The sequence below is a fragment of the Bos taurus genome, chromosome 7 (genome assembly GCF_002263795.3).
Source record: "Bos taurus isolate L1 Dominette 01449 registration number 42190680 breed Hereford chromosome 7, ARS-UCD2.0, whole genome shotgun sequence".
Lineage (NCBI taxonomy): Eukaryota > Metazoa > Chordata > Mammalia > Artiodactyla > Bovidae > Bos > Bos taurus.
Genome location: NC_037334.1, coordinates 91,086,144 through 91,103,279, shown reverse-complemented (window position 1 = coordinate 91,103,279; position 17,136 = coordinate 91,086,144).

Below are 17,136 nucleotides of genomic sequence, written 5' to 3'. Positions count from 1 at the left end.
CCTGCATTGCAGGCGGGCGCTTTATCGTCTGCCACCAGGGAAGCCCTATTATAACTATCTTAAGATATACCCAAAGCATTCTGCATAACAAAGCTCATCTTTCTAGAAGAAAAGACTTTACCTGATTCTAATTGCCAACATTCACTGGATAATAGAAAAAGCAAGAGAAATCCGGAAAAACATCTACTTACGCTTCAGTGACTATGCTAGAGCCTTTGACTGTGTGGATCACAACAAACTGGAAAATTCCTAAAGAGATGGGAATACCAGACAACTTTACAAGCCTTCTGAGAAATCTGTATGCAGGTCAAGAAGCAAAGTTAGAACTGGACATGGAACAATGGACTGGTTCCAAACTGGGAAAGGAGTTCATCAAGTCTGTGTATGTCATCCTGCTTATTTAACTTATATGCAGAGTACATCTTGCACAATGCTGGGCTGGATGAAGCACAAGCTGGAATCAAGACTGTCAGGAGAAATATCAATAACCTCAGATATCACAGCTGGACGGAATGGCATTCCTCTCCTTCCGGCCCCCTCCAGCCTTTCTTTTTCACATAAAGAGATAACAAAAGGCTGCCCAGGTGGCACAGTGATAAAGGATCTGCCTGCCACTTCAGGACACACAAGAGATGTCAGTTTGATCCCTGGGTCAGGAAGATCCCATGGAGTAAGTAATAGCACCCTGCTCCAGTATCTCCTGCCTGGAGAATCCCAAGGAGAGAGGAGCCTGGTGGGCTACAGTCCATGGGGTTGCAAAGAGTCAGACATGACTGAACAAACATGCACGCACACGCGCACACACACACACACACACACACACCCCTGATAAAAACTGCTCAGTAAACTAGGAAGAGCAAGGAACTTCCCAAACTTGATGAAGAACATCTACAATAAACCTACAGCTAACATCCTACTTCCTGGTGAAAAAACAGATGCTTTATTTCCCTCTAAGATCAGAAACAGAAACAAGATCAAACTACCACCACTCCTCTTCAACACTATATAACAAACCCTAGCTAAGGTACAGAGAAGGCAATGGCACCCCGCTCCAGTACTCTTGCCTGGAAAATCCCATGGGCAGAGGAGCCTGGTAGACTGCCATCTATGGGGTCGCTAAGAGTCGGACACAACTGAGCGACTTCACTTTCACTTTTCACTTTCACGCATTGGAGAAGGAAATGGCAACCCACTCCAGTGTTCTTGCCTGGTGAATCCCAGGGACGGGGGACCCTGGTGGCTGCCATCTATGGGGTCGCACAGAGTCAGACACTGAAGCGACTTAGCAGCAGCAGCTAAGGTAAAACAAACAAACAAAAAAAAAAAAAGGAAATAAAACGTATACAAACTGGAAAGGAAGAAATAAGGTCTTTGTTCACAGATGACATGATTTTGTAGGCAAAAAAAATCGCAAAAATCAACAGAAAAACCTCCTGGATAATAAATGACTATAGCAACATTGTAGGATATAAAGTTAATATGCTTTCTTATATGCCAATTTTCAATAATTGGAATGTGAAATTAAAAACACAATACCATTACATTAGCACCACAAAACTAAACACATAGATATAAAACTAACAATATGACAAAATGTATAGAAAGAAAACTAAATATTCTTATAAAAAAAAAAGAAAAACCAAAGATCTTTATAAATAGAGAGATGTTTCTTGTTCATGGATCAGATCAGATCAGATCAGTCGCTCAGTCGTGTCCAACTCTTTGCCAACCCCATGAATCACAGCACGCCAGGCCTCCCTGTCTATCACCAACTTCCGGAGTTCACTGAGACTCACGTCCATCGAGTAAGTGATGCCATCCAGCCATCTCATCCTCTGTCGTCCCCTTCTCCTCCTGACCCCAATCCCTCCCAGCATCAGAGTCTTTTCCAATGAGTCAACTCTTCGCATGAGGTGGCCAAAGTACTGGAGTTTCAGCTTTAGCATCATTCCTTCCAAAGAAATCCCAGGGCTGATCTCCTTCAGAATGGACTGGTTGGATCTCCTTGCAGTCCAAGGGACTCTCAAGAGACTTCTCCAACACCACAGTTCAAAAGCATCAATTCTTCGGCGCTCGGCCTTCTTCACAGTCCAACTCTCACATCCATACGTGACCACAGGAAAAACCATAGCCTTGACTAGACGAATCTTTGTTGGCAAAGTACTGTCTCTGCTTTTCAATATGCTATCTAGGTTGGTCATAACTTTCCTTCCAAGGAGTAAGCGTCTTTTAATTTCATGGCTGAAGTCACCATCTGTAGTGATTTTGGAGCCCAGAAAAATAAAGTCTGACACTGTTTCCACTGTTTCCCCATCTATTTCCCATGAAGTGGTGGGACCGGATGCCATGATCTTCGTTTTCTGAATGTTGAGCTTTAAGCCAAAAGATAATATTACTAAGTTGTCAGTTCTTTCCAATTTGATCTATAGGCTCAACACAAGCCTAAGCAAAAAACCTAGCAAGTTATTTTGTGAATATCTACAATCTGATTCTAACATTTATATGGAAAGGCCAAAGATCTGTGTTAACCAACATAATACTTAAGAAGAACAAAGATGAAAGACACACACTACTCAATTCGAAGACTTCTAAAACTATGATAATCAAGACATCAACATATTAGCCAAAAAAAACATACACATAGATCAATAAGACAATAGAAGATCCAGAGATACACCAATACAAATACATCCTATTGCTTTTTGAGAAAGACACAAATGCAAAGCAATTTAACAGGAAAGAGATAGTCTTTTCCTGGGTTCGATCCCTGGGTTGGGAAGATCCCCTGGAGAAGGGAAAGGCTACCCACTCCACTATTCTGTTCTGGAGAACTCCATGAGCTACAGTCCATGGGGTTGCAAAGAGTCAGACACGACTGAGTGACTTTCATTTCATGTCACTTTCAACAAATAGTGCTGAAACACCTGGATTTCCAAATACAAATAAATAAATAAATGAACAAACCTAGACCCAGATCTTACAGCTTTCACCAAAAGTGATGCAAAACAGTCACAGAACTAACTTTAACATGCAAATTATAAAATGTCTAGAACACAGTAGAAAAATCCACGCCACCTGAGTCAACTCATTTCATAACGACTTTTTAGATACAAGGATAAAAGCAGAATGTGGGAAAGAAAAAAGTGGTAAGCTTGAAGTATAAGGCTTCTGCTCTGCAAAAGACACTGTTAAGAGAATGAAAACACAGCTATGGAGCCCGTGCTGAGCCGCAACTAGTGAGCCCACCCACCACAACTACTAAAGCCTGCACTCAACAGCTGATAATCTACAACAGGAGAAGCCACCAGAGTGAAAAATCTGTGGTCCACAACTGGAGAGTGGTCCCGCTCACCGCAGCTAAAGAAAGGTCCACGCAGCAACGAAGACCCAGCACAACCAAAAATAAGCAAAACTGCAATAAATAAATAATACAATGCAGTATCCTGGATGAGATCCGGGAACAGAAAAATGGTCATCTGAATAAATGTGCAGATACTAATCATGATCAAGATTCTTAACTAAGGAAATGTGCCATGTTAATGTAAAAAGTTAAAAACAGGAAAACCTGGTTACCAGGTATATGGGAATTCTGTGTACTACCTTCATAATTTCTCAATAAATTTAAGAGTGTTCTAAAATTAAAAGATTATTCAAAAATGGTAGGCTTGGAAATAGAAACAATTATGTCCTAAATGCTGTCAGGCAGCACACTCCCTTAAGAGTGTTCTGCTGAACAATGGGAACAAGTGTAGTCCAGCGAAGTTGAAGGAACAGCCTCGCCACAGCATCCTGTTGTTCCAACCGGCTTCACGGTTGTGTCTCTTAAATACAGGAGAAAAGGACAGAGCGTGGAGGCCAGTCCCCAAAATTATTGGGTTTAAGGCTACATCCAGGCAGGATCTTTGGCTGTGTTTCTTCATAGGTGTTAATAAAAACAGACTGAATTCCAAATAAGATCTGTAGGGAACTGAACTAGGAAATAAACAAGCTGGCCAAGAACTGCTTGTGACTATGCACTGGGCAAAGCAGTCCCCAGACCTCCCTATCTGCAGCACAGGAAATGCAAGTGACCACCAAGCGGGCTCACCCTCTGCAATCTGGATCAGACGTGGCCATCGTGACAATGGGCATCGAAGCTCCTCACAAAGAGGAAACAGGACGAGCAGCTGCTAAGACAGGAAGTGCCACCCCTACCTCAGATTAGACTCAAACACTGCAGAACCACGTGACTGCCATGGGCTCCCTTCTTCTCACTCCAAATGGGACTTTTTCACTTCGTCATTGTGAACTAACCTAGACAAATATGGTCAGTCACAATTACTAGATACTTTGCTGTAAATATCTTTGGCCTCCAATAGCTATAGGTAAGTGAAAGCTAAACCTCTTACAACATTGTGAGGTTGAGATCAAAATTTGCCACAGATGCATTTTATTTTGTTCATAATTATACAACCAACCAAGACAGCATACTGAAAAGCAGAGACATTACTTTGCCAACAAAGGTCCTTCTAGTCAAAGCTATGGTTTTTCCAGTAGTCATGTATGGATGTGAGAGTTGGACTATAAAGAAAGCTGAGTACAGAAGAATTGATGCTTTTGAACTGTGGTGTTGGAGAAGACTCTTGAGAGTCCCTTGGACTGCAAGAAGATCCAACCAGTCCATCATAAAGGAAATTAGTCCTGAATATTCATTGGAAGGACTAATGCTGAAGCTGACACTCCAATACTTTGGCCACCTGATTGGAAGAACCGACTCATTAGAAAAGACCCTGATGCTGGGAAAGATTGAAGGCAGGAGGAGAAGGGGACAACAGAGGGTGAGATGATTGGATGGCATCACCAACTAGATGGACATGAGTTTGAGCAAGTTCCAGGAGTTGGTGATGGACAGGGAGGCCTGGCGTGCTGCAGTCTAAGGGTCGCAAAGAGTCGGACACGACTGAGCGACTGAACTGAACTGATACAGCCTTTTCTATGAGTGCAACAAAACTTCAATTCCTATTCCTTTTAGGTGCTCTAACCACACTATGGGCTTCTCTGGTGGCTCAGTGGCAAAGAATCCACCTGCAATGCAGAAGATGCAGCAGGAGCTTGGGGTTCAATCCCTGGGTCAGGAAGATCCCCTGGAGGAAGAAATGACAACCCACTTCAGAATTCTTACTTGAAAAATCACATGGGCAGAGGAGGCTGGTGGGCTACATGTGGTCGCAAAAGAGTCAGACACACTCAGTGACTAAACAACAATGAAAACAAACCACACCATGCATGAAAGGATCATCAGAGACAAGTAAATATTCTAGCAGCAGGATTCAACTATATTTAAAGTTGGATTAAGTCAGTGAGGCCCTCCATACGTGTCTAAACATAGAATTATTCAAAATCCCAGGCCTAGAGTGCCATTCCAAAAGGAATGGGAAACAGAAAAAAAAAAAAAGGCTACTAAAGTCACTAGATTCTTAGACTCTAATCATGCAAGGACAGAGATAAGCGTGAATATTTCTAGAGAGTCCACATACATTAAAGATGGCTTATTTCATGAATGAGTAATCATTTTTAAAGTCACCTATCCAACACTCCAGAGAAGGCAATGGCACCCCACTCCAGTACTCTTGCCTGGAAAATCCCATGGATGGAGGAGCCTGGTAGGCTGCAGTTCATGGGGTCGCTACGAGTCAGACATGACTGAGCAACTTCACTTTCACTTTTCACTTTCATGCATTGGAGGAGGAAATGGCCACCCACTCCAGTGTTCTTGCCTGGAGAATCCCAGGGATGGGGGAGCCTGGTAGGCTGCCGTCTATGGGGTCGCACAGAGTCGGACACAACTGAATCAACTTAGCAGCAGCAGCAGCATCCAACACTCAGAATGGGAGACAATATTTGCAAATGAAACAGCTGACAAAAAATTAATCTACAAAATATACAAAAAGCTCAGGCAGCTCAAAATCAAAAGAACAAACAACTCAATCAAAAACATGGATGCAAGACCTAAATAGACATTTCTAAAAAGAAGATACACAGGTGGCCAAGAGGCACATGAAAAGATGCTCAACATTACTAATTATTAGAGAAATGCAAATCAAAACTAAAATGAGATATCACTTCACACAATTCAAAATGACCATCACCAAAAAATCTACAAACAATAAATGCTGGAGAGGTTGTGGAGTAGAGTCAACTATTAGTAAATCTTTTGTTGGTGGTGAAGTAAAAAAAAAAAGTGAAAAGGTTTGTTGTAGCTTCAGGCATGGAGGTGACTTTTAGTGAATGCATTGCCAAGTAAAGTGCTTCATGTGTTAACTAATTATTCATAGGATATATACTTAAATCACACACACACACACACGAGTCTTCCTCAACTGACAATGAGGTTATGTCTCAATAAAGCCATTGTAAGCAGCAGCAGCAGCAAGCTGAAAATATCATAAATCAAAAATGCACCTGATAACCTAAATCAATGAACATCATAACTTCGCCTAGCCTGCCTTAAATGAGGGCTTCCCTGGTAGCTCAGCTTGTAAAGAATCTGCCTGCAATGCAGGAGACCTCAGTTTGATTTCTGGGTCAGGAAGATCCCCTGGAGAAGGGAGAGGCCACCTACTCCAGTATTCATGGGCTTTGCTGATGGCTCAGAAGGTAAAGAATCCACCTGCACTGCAGGAGACCTGGGTTTGATTCTAGGGTTGGGACAATCTCCTAGAGAAGGGCATGGCAACCCAGTCAAGTATTTCCTGACTGGAGAATCCCCGTGGAGAGAGGAGTCTGGTGTGCTACAGTCCATGGGGTCACAAAGACTCAGACACAACTGAGCAACTAAGCACAGGACAGCACAGCACAAAATGAATTAAACTTACAAATGCTGGGATAAAGTACTACTATAAGTTTATTTTCTTGAAGGTAGATCTATCTAGAGATATCTTGTAAGCTATGCGACCCTTCACTTGCAATCTAGCATTCTTGACATCAAATTTGTCATTCATATTTTTCACTCTGATTTTTGAAATAGGTCTAATATGCCTGATATTATCATTTCATCCTGGAAGATTTAATCTCCTACTAGACAATTCATTTTTCTAGGCAGAACTTCAGAGGGCAACTATGAAATAACATTTGGTCATATAAGACTGGGTTCATTAAAGGAAAGTTTTGTTTCATATCTAAAGTTTTAAAATACAGAGCCCTGTCTACACTATTCTCCCCGTAACAAGCCTTGATAAAGGGGATGTGTGTTTTCTTCCTAGCCTTTACTTAACATAGTAAAATTGGCTGATTAGAGATCTATTTTTCTCTAACTCCAAATCCTTTATATTTCTTCTTGCAGACAGAAAGTGTTCCTTGTGCCAGTTATCACTTGCAACAAGACAAAGGATTCTAAGATCAAAGGCTATTGATCAAAATTCCAAAGTCAATGTCACATTTCTTATCCTACGTGCCAAAGAAAACTGGTTAATTTGTAAGCAAGGAGACCAGATCTCAGGACCAAGCTATGATAGCCATCAAAAGTGGTGTATAGCACCTGTAAAAGTTCACAAAGGATTCTTTAGGACAAACACTGTTAATGCCTTAAAGAATACAACTTCATTTGTTTAAAACTATATGTATAGCTTATGTATTAAATTTGATTAGAGCCCCTCATATTGTTGCTGCTGCTGCTGCTAAGTCACCTCAGTCGTGTCCGACTCTGTGTGACTCCATCGATGGCAGCCCACCAGGCTGCCCCGTCCCTGGGATTCTCCAGGCAAGAACACTGGAGTGGGTTGCCATTTCCTTCTCCAGTGCATGAAAGTGAAAAGTGAAAGTGAAGTCACTCAGTCGTGTCTGACTCTTAGCGGCCCCATGGACTGCAGCCCACCAGGCTCCTCCATCCATGTGATTTTCCAGGCAAGAGTACTGGAGTGGGGTGCCATTGCCTTCTGCCTCATATTGTTAACGTATGCTTTATTTTTTGTTAGTAGGAAGTTGTTATTTCTTCAATGAATGTCTTAAAAAAGAGATCTTTCCTGGTGGAGACATTTAACAATGACTCTATGATAAAACTAGCTGAGAATGGTAAAGGTATTATACAATGAAAAGAAAGTTCAATGTTACACTTACATGTTTAAAAAATGTCTAACATTCTGGGGCTTCCTTTGCCTAGTTGGCTGAAGTTAAAGCAAAGATGCCAAGGGTATATACAAACATCCAATTTCTCAGACTAGAATTCAATTTTACTGATGGGCCTACTCTTCTTTTCTCTCATGGAATCACAGGCTAGAGGGAGAGATGGAACGCAATTATAATCAAGTGTGATATGGGCTAAGATATGGATTGTTCTCCCAAAGAAAGGCAATGAATGCCAAAGAATGTTCAAACTACAGCACAACTGCACTCATCTCACATGCTAGCAAAGTAATGCTCAAAATTCTCCAAACTGGGCTTCAACAACACATGAACCGTGAACTTCCAGATGTTTAAGCCGGATTTAGAAAAGGCAGAGGAACCAGAGATCAAATTGCCAACATCCGCTGGATCATAGGAAAAGCAAGCGAGTTCCAGAAAAAACGTACACTCCTGCTTTATTCATTACACCAAAGCCTTTGACTGTGTGGATTACAACAAACTGTGAAAAATTCTTCAAGAGATAGGAATACCAGACCACCTGACCTGCCTCCTGAGAAATCTGTATGCAGGTCAAAAAGCAACAGTTAGAACTGGACATGGAACAACATACTGGTTCCAAATTGGGAAAGGAATACATCAAGGCTGTATATTGTCACCCTGTTTATTTAACTTATATGCAGAGTACATCATGAGAAACGCTGGGCTGGATGAAGCACAGCTGGAATCAAGATTCCTTGGAGAAATATCAATAACCTCAGATATGCAGATCCCACCACCTTATGGCAGGAAGTGAAGAAGAACTAAAGAGACTCTTGAAGAAAGTGAAAGAGGAGAGTGAAAAAGTTGGCTTCAAGTTCAACATTCAGAAAACTAAGATCATGGCATCCAGTCCAATCACTTCATGGCAAGTAGATGGGGAAACAATGGAAACAGTGAGAGACTTTATTTTTCTGGGCTCCAAAATCACTGCAGGTGGTGATTGCAGCCATGAAATTAAAAGATGCTTACTCCTTGGAAGAAAACTTATGACCAACCTAGATAGCATATTAAAAGCAGAGACATTACTTTGCCAACAAAGGTCCATCCTGTCAAAGCTATGGTTTTCCCAGTAGTCATGTATGGATGTGAGAGTTGGACTGTAAAGAAAGCTGAGCGCTGAAGAATTGATGCTTTTCAACTGTGGTGTTGGAGAACACTCTTGAAAGTCCCTTGGACAGCAAGGAGATCCAACCAGTCAATCCTAACAGAAATCAGCCCTGAATATTCATTGGAAGGACTGATGCTGAAGCTGAAACCCTAATACTTTGGCCACCTGATGCAAAGAACTGACTCATTGGAAAAGACCCTGATGCCTGGAAAGATTAAAGGCAGGAGGAGAAGGGGACAACAGAGGATGAGATGGTTGGATGGCATCACCGACTCGATGGACTTAAGTTTGAGCAAGCTCTGGGAGTTGGTGATGGACAGGGAAGCCTGGTGTGCTACATTCCATGAGGTCACAAAGAGTTGGACACGACTGAGTGACTGAACTGACCTGATGGATTGTACATCTGAAATAGGGTCCCTTTCAATGGATAAAATAACTTCTCAAATGGATGAAAATGCCATTTGACAGTGAGGTTTAAATTTCTTTCCAAATAGGGACTGCCCAAACTTATCTTGAAGGCTGTCTCTCACACAAAATCTCAAGACATTTTTTTTTAATTTAAAGTTCTTTAAAACAGGTTGATAAGCATCAGATATCCCTTTGTACTGAATATCTTGTGATAAGCTCTTTGCCAGTAATGGTTTCATAGTCCTTAATACTCACGCTCATGACAATAATACATTCCGTAAATCTTCTAGAATAAATACTATAAATCAAGAAGGATGTGGCCTCACGTTAATTCTAAACAGATAATGCTACTGCCTAATTTAACAACATTTGGTAACCTGATTTGAGAATAATGGCCATTCTAAAAATCATAAAAGGAAATTTTTTACCAAACCAAATTGAACTAAAGAGCATTAAATTTGAACTCCAGTTTGAACTCTGGAGGAATGGAAGACAACAGTTCTGTGCTAAAGTCAGTCTCCAGATTCTTAGCAAATATCTTAAAATACGTCTCAAAGTTCTCTAAAAGTTTTCATTCTACTCTGGATATCAGATTTCATTTCTTGCATTATGGTATAAAACTTTTCCCTTAACAAGACCCACAGTTGCTTATTACATAACAGACTAATTTGCTGCTAAGAATATTCCTTTGTGTCAATAGATCAAAGGCTATTGATCACAATTCCACAGTCACTGTATCCTACTTATTAAACTAACCTGGAGACAATGGTGAATGACTCATCAGCCTTTAATTATACCAAAGTGGACCATTCTTAGACCCAACTAGAAAGAATTTTTTAACAACCACCTTTATAATACAATGAGAACAAAATAAGGAAAAATAAATAATCTAAAGAAACCAAAATTTCTAAAAAATATTTGCTTATTTAACCACCATATCTTATTATCACTAATTTTAGAACTAAGATAACATGTGAAAAGAATTCATGACTGCAAATATTAATTCTTAAGTAGAGCTATGTTTTGACTAAAGCTGCCATTGTGTGAGTGTGTGTGTGTGTGTTTTCACATAAAAGATATGCAATGTGAAAAACGGAAAGTATTTCACAGTGTTGCTGGCTGGCTGGCTGCACTGATATTCTGGGTCAGCACACACGCCCCCATTCAGCTGCTCTGGGTGCACTGTGATGTTTACGAATGTTATTTTGAAAGGTGAAGCAAGAGGTCTGCTCTTGCATACACGAAAGTACAGCCCTAAGCAACTAGGTGATAATTACCCATCCCCATTACCATTCTTTATAAAAGAATAAGCTATTAGTTGTGGAAAATTATATACATGTCCAGAGAGTACTGGGAGAAATGACTGAGGCCCACAAATATTACTAAGTGCTTAGACTCCCCTCGTGTCGTGAAATTATAGCTGCATAGAGTGAAAGCTTAGCATCTGAAGTCAACTCTGCCCCCATAAAGACACTTAACATAGCTTTCGTTATTAAGTATTTTAGACCTTATTACCTATGTATTGGTAAAGCTTAATTTCATACACCCAGTCCGCAGATTCTAAGTTATGTGGGAAGGTCATTCCATCTGACATCTCAGACCAATACTTTCCTAATGGTCTTATTTGCTAACCCCCTTTCATGTCCTCATGGGCCTATGTTTCTTTTTCCTTTTCTCCAACTATCCTGATTCCACATATCTCAGGTGGGTAGTGGACTCTATTTGCCATCCAGGAAACTGACTATTTAAGGAATTCTCAATAAATAGTGTGTGTAGCATGCGTGCAACAATAAATTAGAATGCATCCTTGTAAAATGCTTGTTTTAGAAGATAATTTGGGAGTAAATAAATGTAGGCAGGAGGAGAGAAAAGTTTTTTTCAAGCTGCTGAGATGTTGTAAAAAGATTCTCAAAAGGTCGACATGGACAATGCAGTGTGCACCATCATTATTTTTTTTATCTTGCTCTATAGTGGTCGAGGGGACACGTTTTTCCTTCCTTCTTTTAAAGACATTTAAAAGCAGTGTTCTAGTTTCGCAGCCAGCATCTTCACACCATTCAAAGGACATACAGTCAATCATAACCCCATACAGGAAGAAGAGGGTTAGTTTTCACTTAAGTAAAGTTTAGTGAAAAGCCAACAGATCAGTGTGATTATGGCTAGATCAATGATGAATACTTCTGAGAGGTTTTACACAAGCAGCTGCCTTAGGATGGAGCTCTAAGGAGCAGGTAGGTCAAGAAAAACATGAACGCAATGCCCAGCACATGCAGCTCCCTTTGGGTCCATAAAGAATCTGACCAGATTGTCTAACGGGAAGCCGTTCTTGCCACAGGGGCAGGGTTGAAGCGTTTCCATTTCCGCTGACTGCATTTCATCCTTGAGTGTGTCGGCTAAGGTTTTCTGCTGGTCAAAGTCACAAAAATTCTGGTCGATATCTTTTATGAGGAATGACAAATGTACAAAGATAAACTCTACTGTGTCAGATAAACTACATGGGGTTTTACTAGATCCCAAGCAAAGATTTAACAACATGTATCAATTCCAAAGTCTTCTGTTAATTCAAGGAAACAAAAAACTCACACTAAAAAGATACCTGACCAGGCTAGAGACAGACTTATGTTCAGGGCTATGAACATCTTGAGAGCCATCCTTTTTAGATGTGAACTGTTACAGGGAACTTTTAAAAAGAAGTTTCTCGTGAGGCAGCAGATAAAAATGAGAAACTTGTCAAACCTCAGAAAAGATCAATTTTGAATAATCTACCTGTGGCAGATACTTTTGGAGCCTTTATTATCTCAACTTTTCCAAAAATCCCACTGGAATGTTTGTTCTTAATCCAGAAACAATGAAGTTTCATAAACAGCCCATCTGGAACTCACCTTTAACAGCAGAAAGATTTGCTCTTCAGCTGATCTAAGTACATTCTAAAGCACCTCTGAATTATTTTTAAAGACAGGGACAGGGAAGGGGGCAATTAATCTGGCAGAGATGTGAATGAGAACCTATTTATTCTTTTAATTAAAAAGAACAATAAAAAATCTTTTTTTAATTATGAACTCATCTCTGTTAGCATAAACACTTTTTTTGCATGTGTCTTAAGTGAGATGCTTATCTGAGTCTTTTCTAAATCTGTACGGCAGAACCAAAAGTATTTTTCCCTTGTTTTTCTTCTCTTTCCTCTTTCTCTCTTTTGCCTCCTTATTCTTCCAATTTTGAATGAGAATATTCCAATATTTCTGTTACAATAAATTGTAATTATTTATCATTTTATTGTATCTCACCCGCCTCATTTTACAATAATCTCCCTTTAGAAATAACATACAGACACCACAGAGATTATCAAGAGTCTGCAGTATGTGTTCCATGGATTCAAATCACAGCTATGTCACAGACTTGCCATGCGACCTTGACCCAGACACTCCTCTATTCAGTCTGATTAGTCTCAAATATCACAAAAGTATCTCCTTCACAGCAGAACAAAGATCATTTATTTGGTACTTCAAAGCCAAGAATTCTCATTAAACGTTTTCATTAAATATAACTTTAAAATATTACTATTTGCAAATGATTGTCTATCATATTTTCCATGCACAGAACAAGCTGGTACTGTATTATATCAGTCGAGTAAATTGTACGTAGCTACCTCCAAGTCAAGTTCAAGGTTCTTGTGTACATACAGCATGTCTATGCTCAAGATAATAGTGACCTAAAATGACTTCTATACAAATGTCCTCAGTAGTAAAGAAAAGGAACTATAAGATACATAACCAAAATGGTGTTTAGATAGAACACGGTTCATATTTTTCACAGCTTCAGTAGCTTTCAAAGAAAGATTTCAGGGGCTACACATCCTATAGAAAGCATCAAAGCAAAAGGATTGACCATTAAGTTTAGCAGCATGATTCATTTTATCAACTTTCCCCGGTCTTCTAATACTCCCTTTCAAAAACTGCAAACTGTGTGAGACTGTGAGTGTATTAAATTATATCATTATGTCCTTAGAGGAAATACTTCCTATTATTCAGGGCAAGAAATGATCTTTGCTCAACCATGACAGAATCGCAACCAACTGATCTGGAATTTTTGGTGTTGAACACAAGCCAGTTAAAACCTTTAGCAATGAAAACAATTATTTATAGAATTTTACTGGTGTAAAATCCTGGGTCCAAAATGATATGAAACCTTGGAGAGGAAAGAAAGAACTTATAGCTATTATGATGCTCCCTACAATAAATTCTAGTTATGTGAGCACATAAAAACTATTTAAATTTAAAAAGTAATTTTCTTATCTGTGGCTAAAATTTAACTTTACTTCCTTGAAATGATTTATCTGCCAATAACACATGTTCTTCTGGATAAAATAGGTCTACAAAGAAACTGTCAAACTCTTGTCAATTGTGCAGGACAAGCAATGTTTTAGAAGTTAATTAGCTTGAGATTTCCGGTAAAACATCTTTTCTTGTTCCCTTTATTCTCATAGGTATTGCTATACTCTCTTCCAAAGCTTATGCTTTCTTCTAACTTGAGAAATTTACTAAACTACAATACTTTAACTACAATCATATATCCTAAAACATACTTTTTTATGATTTCTTCTACATCTGCAAAAAGAGTGATTAAACCAAAGAATTTTAGAAAAGTCATGTATTTTACTAATGTAGTCAAATCAACTGTCAAAACAATGACTCATGAGCAACAGATAAAATAAATTGCTTTTTCAAAGAGATATTGAAGTCAGGGAACAATCCATGCTTAGAACTGAAGTCTTAGTCATAGCACTGTGACCTCTCACCTTAGGTGATAAAAGACACAGGTCGGAATTGACAATACATACTCATGGCTGATCATGGCTGCTAGTTATTGATCAAAGGAGAAAAGAAGTACTTGGCAGGAAAAACATTGCTCTGAATCACAAACATCCATTCTCGTGAGACTCAGCAACTCTCTGGGTTTCTCCCTTTCGAACTGGAAGCAAGAAGTGAGTTCAGCCAGTATTTAATATCAAGTGAATGTGGTGTTTAATCAATAGTCTTCTGCTTTGTTCCTTGATGTGGAAAGCAGTGTCTATTCATTCAGCAAAGGTTAATGCCAAGGGTCAAGTGATTTCACACTCTCGGTCGGATCCGCAACATTGCAGTAGTTCAGATGCCTTAGACAATGATGACTCAGTTGGACTGATTTATTGCCACTCGAAGGCCCTGCTTAATACTAAAGTGCTCTCTTATGATAATATCTCAGAAAATAGCACTGATAAAAGAGGAGGCAATAATTACCTACATTTTGAAGTAATGTCTTCATTTCTAACATCCTATAAAGATGTAACGTCCATTTTAAATGATCTGCTTCTTGTATTAGCAAGCCATTTAAACAAGATCTTGCCAATATCACCTCTTTTATGAAATACACCATGGAAGAAATTTAGTAATCCTTTGACACAAATGTAAATTATAAGTAATACATGATTTAACATATGTTTTGTATATTATATTTTTAATATTTACTTACTGCAAAATTTTTATATCAGACAAGAAGGAGGAAAAATATGAATCAATATAGTCAACTTTAGTAAGCAATGAAGACAGGTTGCAATTTGATTTCTTCCTTTTTCACCAATTCAAGCCCAAGACAGGCAAGCTGCCTACAGATCCTTTCTAAATATGATTCACTTACACCAGCATTATTTGAGGTCACTGTTTTAAACCAAAACGCATTTGACTATGTCAGGGGTTCAATCTTCAACATGTTAGCATCCATGATTATTATTCAGCAATGCCTCATTCCAGATGTGCTTTACATAATGAAAGAAGTTCAAATGTCACCAGGAAAACCATGTGAAAAGAATTAATTGGAAAGCTTATCATAGGAAAGTCATTTAGAATCCAGCTTTCACTAACGTATCTGTGGATTAATTACATATACCAATGAATTAGTAAAACAAAATAAATCCTGTAAATTTATCTAAAGACATCCTATCATAACAAGTGGAAGGATATTTGAAAGAGTTGATTATATTCCATCCTAGATGATTAGCATGTAAAGCACTCCAATACAAATGTTCTGCCTTCTACTCCCTCTTTTTATAGGAGATACAGTGTTAAGAACTCCTAAATTACTTAAATAATGATTAATTCATAAATCCTATTTCAAACTATTTTAAACAGTATTTTAAAGTTTAACCTATGAATGGTTCATGTTGATGTATGGTAGAAACCAATGTAATATTGTGAAGCAATTATCCATCAATTAAAAATAAATTAAAATGCTAAAATTAAAATATTTTTTAAAAATTAAATATATGTAAAATGTTATACATTAAAAACAAACTTTTGTATTTGTATAATTCAAGAAAATTTAGTTTAAATCCTCAACAATGGCCTCTGCCTTAAAAACAAACAAAATGGGCAATAATCAGTAATTTCAATGAGAACAACAATTTCATTGTGCAGCAATCACCCATATGCTATCCAGAGGCCTGAATTTACCTTTTAATCAAACTTGTCTTCAAAAGATGATGACTTTTTTGCCGCTCTCCTATTGGGAATGATTTTATAGGCCATATGATAGAAAATGACCTACAGTAGAAAAAAAAGAAAGATAATTAAGCACAAAGCTCTTAAAAATAAGACAGCCTTCAGAATGGGAGAAAATAATAGCAAATGAAGCAACTGACAAACAACTAATCTCAAAAATATACAAGCAACTCCTACAGCTCAACTCCAGAAAAATAAATGACCCAATCAAAAAATGGGCCAAAGAACTAAATAGACATTTCTCCAAAGAAGACATACAGATGGCTAACAAACACATGAAAAGATGCTCAACATCACTCATTATCAGAGAAATGCAAATCAAAACCACTATGAGGTACCATTTCACACCAGTCGGAATGGCTGCGATCCAAAAGTCTACAAGCAATAAATCCTGGAGAGGATGTGGAGAAAAGGGAACCCTCTTACACTGTTGGTGGGAATGCAAACTAGTACAGCCACTATGGAGAACAGTGTGGAGATTCCTTAAAAAAACTGGAAATAGAACTGCCTTATGATCCAGTAATCCCACTGCTGGGCATACACACTGAGGAAACCAGAAGGGAAAGAGACACGTGTACCCCAATGTTCATCGCAGCACTGTTTATAATAGCCGGGACATGGAAGCAACCTAGATGTCTAGCAGCAGATGAATGGATAAGAAAGCTGTGGTACATATACACAATGGAGTATTACTCAGCCATTAAAAAGAATTCATTTGAATCAGTTCTAATGAGGTGGATGAAACTGGAGCCTATTATACAGAGTGAAGTAAGCCAGAAATCAAAACACCAATACAGTATATTAATGCATATATATGGAATTTAGAAAGATGCTAACAATAACCCTGTATATGAGACAGCAAAAGAGACACTGATGTATAGAACAGTCTTATGGACTCTGTGGGAGAGGGAGAGGGTGGGAAGATCTGGGAGAATGACATTGAAACAT